An 8,449-nucleotide genomic window follows, 5' to 3' on the forward strand; every position below is an offset into this window, starting at 1 on the left:
GGCAGGAAAAGGTGGAGTGAAGGTGGAGGTAGAATGTAGATTGAGAGAAGCGAGTAAATGCCTTGGTGGATTGAAGAGTGTAATGAGGAATAGGCATTTGGGAATGGATGCTAAGAGGAGACTGTATGAAGGAGTGATTGTGCCAACAGCACTGTATGGGGCAGAAACATAGAACATGAGAGAGGAAGAGAGAAGGAGTTTGAATGTGTTTGAGATGAGGTGTCTGAGATAGAGTGAAGATAGAGTGAGAAATGAGGAGGTGAGGAGGAGAACAGGGGTGGAAAAGGAGCTGGGAGATAGGGTTGATGAAAGAGTATTAGGACGGTTTGGACACATGGAAAGAATGAGTGAAGAAAGACTAGTAAAAGAAGTATGGAAGGCAGATGTGGAAGGAGTGAACATGAAGGGACGTCCTAGGATAAGGTGGATGGATGGGGTGAAGGGGGCTTTGGGGAAGAGGGGAATGTCTGTTGAGGAAGGACGGGAGAGGACAGAAGACAGGGGTGAATGGAGAATGGTTGTATATGGATGATGTTGTGATTGCATGAGGTGGAATGGGCGGGGGATGGGGGGTGAGGTAGTATGTGTGAGCAAAATTTGACGCAGCCCGAAGGGATATTTCTCCCCGTCCTCTCCTTTTATGCAATGGGGGGACGGAGAGGGGAGGGGGGTCGCCGATTTAATGAAGCGGCCTTGCTGTGGATGTGCTGTGTCTTGCGACACTGCTTCTGACCCAGGGCAGTGGACAAGGTGCAGGGATGACCCGTCATCCAGGTGGTGCTCAGATAAGAGGGAGGGTGGAGGGGTGTGGAGTGTATTCAGGGATGGAGTGGGTGGGAATGATTTTATGCCTTTCTCTTTTTGGCTACCTCCCTTGTAAGGGGAAAAAACCCTTGGTATATATATGTAAAAATAGTTTAGATGAAATGAGATATAAAGACGGGACACCACAAGCATAGCTCCCCCTCCCGTAAAATACAATTACGTAAATACAACTAGGTAAATACACACACACACACACACACACACACACACACACACACACACACACACACACACACACACACACACACACACACACACACACACACACACACACACACATGCATGCATGCATGCACACGCACGCACGCACACATGCACACACACGTACACACACACATGCACACACACACACATACGCACACAAAACATTGTTCGTGACGGAGACAAGCTTGCTTTTACCGTCTATAGAAAAGAAACCCATTCTGGTAGTTATCTTAATTTTTTCAGCAGTCACCCAGACAAAGTAAAAAGTAGCGTCGCTTCAGGATTATTCCTTCGAGCTCTTAGAATTTGCAGCCCCCAGTTTCTTGAAGGAGAATTAAACATTATTAAATCTCAACTTAGTAATTTAGCTTACCCGGATTGGTTCTTGGTCAAAGCCCTCAGCCGAGCGAGATCCAATTTTTTCAACACCACCCCCACTTCCTCTAATTTTTCATTGGGCAAGAGCTCTTTAATCGTTCCCTTTTCTGAATCATTCATTCCCTCGACCAAGTTTCTTCCCAAAGACAAATTAAATTTGATTAATTATTACCCTAACACCATTAATAAAAAGGTGGTAAATGTCCATCAAAGGTTAAAAGAAGAACAGAGCCAAGGGGTTTATTCGATTCCATGTAAAGGTTGTGACTTAGTTTACATCGGACAGACTGGAAGGGATTTGAATACCAGGATGATTGAACATAAACGTTCCATTAAATATGCACAAGAGAGCTCAGCTGTGTTCCAACATGCAATTTAAACATTGTTTAGATTGGGACAGAGCTGAGCTTATTTATAAATCCAGATTCAGGAGAAAAATGGTAGAATCTACGATCATTGAATTTCAGCCCAACATGAACATTTCAAAGGGGCAATGGTCCCCGGACATAATGTCCGGACTCTTCATCTCCAACCTAGTGAAAGCTCATTTGCCTCCTGACCTCACATACGGAGTGAGCCGAGGGTAGAGATATCTTCCCATGTTCCCCTTTCTTTTGTTAAGGGTGCTACTTAAACAGCACGCCCTCTCTTATTTGTATCTACTGAAGAGGATTGCAGTTTGCAATCGAAATATATAGATTCCCCGTTTCCAGTCTTTTCTACTCCAACAGTGGTTTCTACGTTATTGACAAATGTGTGATTACATTTTTCACCTGTAATATATATATATATGTATATATATATAATGTAGTTTGATCAAATCTAGTAAGGGAATAGATGTTAACCTCCATCAAGGTTTGTACATATTAGATAGTTATGTTTGCCAAGCAATTTAAAAATTATTTAAATTGTAATATATCAGTTATGAGCAATTGTCCCATACTTGTTGGTTAACAAAACGCCAGTAAAAGTCGCGTGTACTTCTTCCACTACCTCTCCGAATTCCCTCTTCACCATGTCTCACTGAGCCATATAATCTGTACCTTGTTTCTTCGTTTTATACTTCCTTCTTTGTATTAGCACTGAAGATGTAATCATACGAAAGTGTTCTGCTTCGTTAGTTTATTTTTCCTGGTGGTTACTCACGCATTTATATATATATATATATATATATATATATATATATATATATATATATTTTGCAGTATTTCACAAAAGACACGTGAATATGATTTGCAGTGGTTTTTTCTGCATATATATATATATATATATATATATATATATTTATATATATACATATATATATATATTGTTACAAACCTCTCTAAAGTACCAAAGGTTCACCGGCCTTGTGAATGCCAGAAGTTCGTAACATCAAGGGAACCCTTTAGACCCTATGTCTATTACGGGTTCAAACGGTCAAAAGAACTGAATAAGGTCGCCACCCGGTCGGACACCGGGGAAAGAAAATCAAACTAACTCAACTTAAAGAAATATAATGAAACAAATTATAAGTATGAAGTTAATACAAGTAAAATGACACGAAAATAATATAACAAAGACACTATTACAATTAAACAAACATGATTTTACATAATACATCTGACTTCTGATCATACATTTGACTTTACACAAAAGAATCAAGTTCGAAGATTTTAACGGGATTGAACAGACGTAAGACCGGGTCACAGATCACCAAACAGTCATGAAATATAAGCTAATCCTAAGCCCCAATGCTACTCACTCCGCGCTTCACTTATATAGGGCTCTACAAAGCTAAGTCCTAGTAAATCTGGCTTGCTGCTATATCAAGGGAAAAGGGTACTAACCTCAAGGCTGTCATTTTGAATCTGACCCGTGTAGTAGGTTTAAGCAGGGTCTGGACAATCGTATAGACTCGTTGGATACTACAAGGGGGGCGGGATTTACCTAGCCTGACGAGCCTACATTGTTTAAGCGGGAAATACAAACGAAATATTTTTACGTCACGGCCTGTGACGTAGCAGAGACGCCTGCGCAATGGACACTTGAATAATCAACATATTACCAAAAAACAATCAATATCATTATAAACTAATACCATAGTTACATTAATAAATACATACAATACATAAAGAAAATACCTTACGGTGACATATTTGGACATAACCAAAGCAGCACAATACAACACACGTAACATGACATTTCCTCGAAATTATAACAATTACATATTTGGCAAGTATACATCGCAGATGTAACAATATATATACATATATGTATATATATATATTTATATACATATATATTTATATATATGTATATATATGTATATATATTTATATATATATATATGTTTATATACATATATACATATACATGTCTATATATACATATATATATATATATATATGTCTATATATTACTGTGTGAACTTGGGTCCAACCATAGCGCCAATAAGCCTAATTTTATTAACGTTTTTTATCGTAACACCTTCAGTGATGCCTACAAAAAGGATGAAAAAGCAATCAAGGACATAATTAAGAAAAATTGTCACCCCACTAAAGAGAACCATGAGATCCGAGTCCTTATATACTATCGTAACCCTAGAACCTGTTCAATGGTGATGAAAAACAACTGTAATAGTCGAGCTGACTTTACATCTAAAGCCAACGTGGTGTATTTATTCAAATGTCCAGCCGAGAATTGTACGTCTCGCAATATCACATACGTCGGGCACACCAGATGTACTCTCAGCCGAAGACTAACTTTTCACCAACAGGACGGAGCGATCAAGGACCATTATTTAAAATATCACAAACGAAATATTGACAGAGACACCTTAGGTCAATGTACCAAAATTATTGCGTACAATGAGGACCCTAGAAGGTTGAAACTCTTGGAGGTTTTCCACATCAGGGACTCTGCCACCACTATAAACATTCAGTCGGACATGACGTCCAGTAGCGCCAGTTAGCTGTACAGTAGCGCTAACCTGAGGCCTCGCTACATTGAGGTCCCCTCTCCCCCTCCCCTCCCACCCCCCTACTCCCCCACCACTCAGACGATCAGCCAGACTCCGTAATGGGAACTCGGACAGCAGTTTATGTATTTAAACTTTTCTCTCTCTCTATCATTTGTACTTTCCTTGTAGACGTAAGTAATAACTCTCGTTATATATCTTTTGTTCTACCTGTATATTTGTATTTGTATTTTTGTAATTTATTTTGTAACTTATATGTACCAACATTTGTATTCATTATTGCCGAAATTTTGTCAATCCTGAAGATGTCTCTTTGAAGACGAAAGCTCGTAAATATTAAATGGAGAACTATGGAGAACTTGTATCAGCTCACCCTACAACTGGAAAAAAGTTGATAAGACAAATAGAAAACATTAAAAAAAAGTTGAACAATTGTCAGAATGCTGTCGTATTTAATTCTACATGCATCAAAGAAAACTTGCTTCCTTACTTCACACACACACACACACACACACACACACACACACACACACACACACACACACACACACACACACACACACACACACACACACACACACACACACACACACACACACACACGCGCGCGCGCGCGCACGCACACACACACACACACACACACACACACACACACACACACACACACACACACACACACACACACACACACACACACACACATATATATGCATGCGTTGTTAAAGTCAACAGCTGAGATAGCATTATTCTGTTTATAGAATTTCTTTTCTGTTACGCACCAATGTGCGGTCGTCTGGATGCAGATTTCTGAGTAGAGTACTGAAGTCCATGGTGTTTTCCTCTAGATGTCTTTCGGCCCTAACTGGCCATCTTTAGGAAGTGTTGTCTGGTTAAATTGTTCACAGAGAATTCTGAATTCTGAATTCCTAGGAAAGACCACTCGCTTGCGCGGGATCGGTTTTTGTGGGAGGGGAAGAATGTCTGTAAGAAAATGAAAAGATAGTAGTCTATAAAAGAGGGCTATTGCCACCGGGCGATTTAGCGAGTGATTAGGGGCTGTTGGTGGTCGTGGTTCGGGAGAAATGGACCGGGAGCTTGGACGGCGGCGCCGACGCCAGGATTAAAAACAGATTACAATCACCAAAAGTTCAGAAAATGGAAGGAGGCGTAGTAGTAAAGGTGGAAAAACGGAAAAATCTTTAGTGGGAGGTAAACTGAAATGAGAAGATGTAGTATAAGGGAAAGTTCGAAAGGAAGCGAATTTTAGTCGATGAAAAAGTAAGTGTAGATGTTTGTGCATGGATCGTGGCTATGTTCGTGAGAGGTGTGTGTGTGTATCTTACGGGAAGTGAGTAGAGTTCACTTCCCGCATGTAGAGCGTGTTCCTGATTAGCCCCAGGTAATTCTGAATTCTGAATTCTGAATTCCTAGGAAAGACCACCCGCTTGCGCGGGATCGGTTTTTATGGGAGGGAAAGAATGCCTCTAAGAAAATGAAAAGATAGTAGTGTATAAAAGAGGGCTATTGCCACCGGGCGAATTAGCGAGCGATTAGGGGCTGCTGATGGTCGTGGCTTGGGAGAAATGGACCGGGAGCTTGGACGGTGGCGCCGACGCCGAGATTAAAAACAGATTACAATCACCAAAAGTTCAGAAAATTGTAGGAGGCGTAGTAGGAGAGAAAGGTGGAAAAACGGAAAAATCTTTAGTGGGAGGTATACTGAAATTAGGAGATGTAGTATAAGAGAAAGTTCGAAAGGAAGCGAATTTTAGTCGAAGAAAAAGTAAGTGTAGATGTTAGTGCGTGAGTCGTGGCTATGTTCGTAAGAGTTGTGTGTGTGTATCTTACGGGAAGTGAGTAAAGTTCACTTCCCGCATGTAGAGCGCGTTCCTGATTAGCCCCAGGTAAGGCATGAGCTCTCCTGCTTTTCCCCAGGTTGGGTTTGAGTTGTGTATGCTTGTAGCCTGTCAATTAATGGGCTACATGCAATATTATTATTATTATTATTATTATTATTATTATTATTATTGTTATTATCATTATTATTATCATTATTATTATTATTATTATTATTATTATTATTATTATCATTATTATTATTATTATTATTATTATTATTATTATTATTATTCTGATTATTATTATTTTTATTATTTTTATTAGTATTTATATCATTATTATCATTATTATTATATTATTATTATATTATTATTATTATTATTATTATTCATTATATTATTATTAATTATCATATTATTATTATTATATTATTATTATTATATTATTATCGTTATTATTATTATTATTATTATTATTATTATTAATGATTATTATTATTATTATTAATTATTATTATTATTATTATTATTATTATTATTGTATCATGTCAATTATTATGGGCTACATCAATATTATTATTATTATTATTATTATTATTATTATTATTATTATTACTAGTATTATTATTATTATTATTATTATTATCATTATTATTATTATTATTATTATTATTATTATTATTATTATTATTATTATTATTATTATTATTATTATTATTATTATTATTATTATTATTATTATTATTATTATTATTATTATTATTATTATTATTATTATTATTATTATTATTATTATTATTATTATTATTATTATTATTATTATCATTATTATTATTAGTGTTATTATCATTATTATTATTATTATTATTATTATTATTTCATCATTATTGCTATCACCAGTCAAAGCTGGTGAAAGGGTGTATCATTAATAGGTACGGTTATACACGTCTTATCGTGTACACCGCACGTGGGACGGGTGCAGGTGACAGATTGTGTGTACGGTGTGGTCTAGGTGTAATGTGTTGTATCAGGTGTTTGTGTCTGTCATGCAGTTTTTCTAGGTGTCTTGAGTGAAGTTTGTGTTTGTGTTGGTTGAGTGGACGGATGTTGGAAATTCGGTGTAGAGACTCAGTGGTTCTGAAGTCGCTCCATCGCGAGCCCGTGATGAACTTGACAGCGGCATTCTGAACCTTCTGATACTCCTAGTTATTAGTGGGACATGTCAGCTGGCTTAGTCCCGGGGACTGGCACAGAATCGGTCTGACGAGGGCTAGGTACAATCGACGTTTGGTGGTCAGTGTTGCAGTTTTGAAGCGTCTTAGCTTTCCCAGTACAGCCCTAGCCTTCGCTCCCTGCTTGCGGAAGTGTGGGGTCCAGGTAAGGCCACTATCAAGTGTGCTACCCAGCACACAGGTATGGTCCTTCACTGGGATGTTTGTGTTGTTTATTTTAAGAGGAGTGTTTGTGATTGTTCTGTTGGTTCGCTTGCAGCAGATGTATACAGCGTTGCATTTCGACGCGTTGGTCTTAATGCGCCACTGTTGCTCCCACGCGTGTGCTCCGTCTAGTATGTTTTGCATTACGTGTAACGCTCCCTGCAGCGTTTTGTGTCTGCTAATGTGGTTAGTGTCGTCCGCATACGAAAGAGTTAGAGCCTGGTTGCGTGGATAAGCTGGCTCTGGCAGGTCATTCATATATAGATTGTACAGAGTGGGGACAAGGACTGACCCTTGCGGTACTCCAGCCTTCGGCACAAAAGGTAATGACGCGGTTTGGTCGTATGAAGGTATATATTGGCGGAGAGCGGAGTACCGAAACGTCCACCCGCCAATCAGCGCGCGGGGTGCATCCTCTGTCTTCTGGTTGGTAACGACGTTTCAGGCTGCTGCTAGATATTAATAGCGGGTTTTTGGTTGTAAATTAGCACCGCTTCTGTCATCTTCAGTCTTTTGGTGTCGTTATTTCTTTCAATGATGGTGGTGGTGCCTTCCATATGGTGCCTCTTAAGTGTTAGTCCATGCTCGTACAGGTAGTGTCTTCTTATGTCGCCGTCCTGCAGATGTGCTGAAATTCTCTTAGTGTTGTAGTGGTGACGCCAATGTACCGAGAATATAGGCGACTGCAGTCACCACTGGAACATGTGTGTTGGTACACGACGTTCACCTCTTGCATTTCGCTTGTCTTAGGGAGGCAGCTATTCTTTACAATTAACTTGCTAAAGTCAAGCGGCGCACTGTCCACAAAC

Source organism: Oratosquilla oratoria, chromosome 10 (assembly GCF_046742065.1).
Source record: "Oratosquilla oratoria isolate Oo_2021 chromosome 10, ASM4674206v1, whole genome shotgun sequence".
NCBI classification, from domain to species: Eukaryota; Metazoa; Arthropoda; class Malacostraca; order Stomatopoda; family Squillidae; genus Oratosquilla; species Oratosquilla oratoria.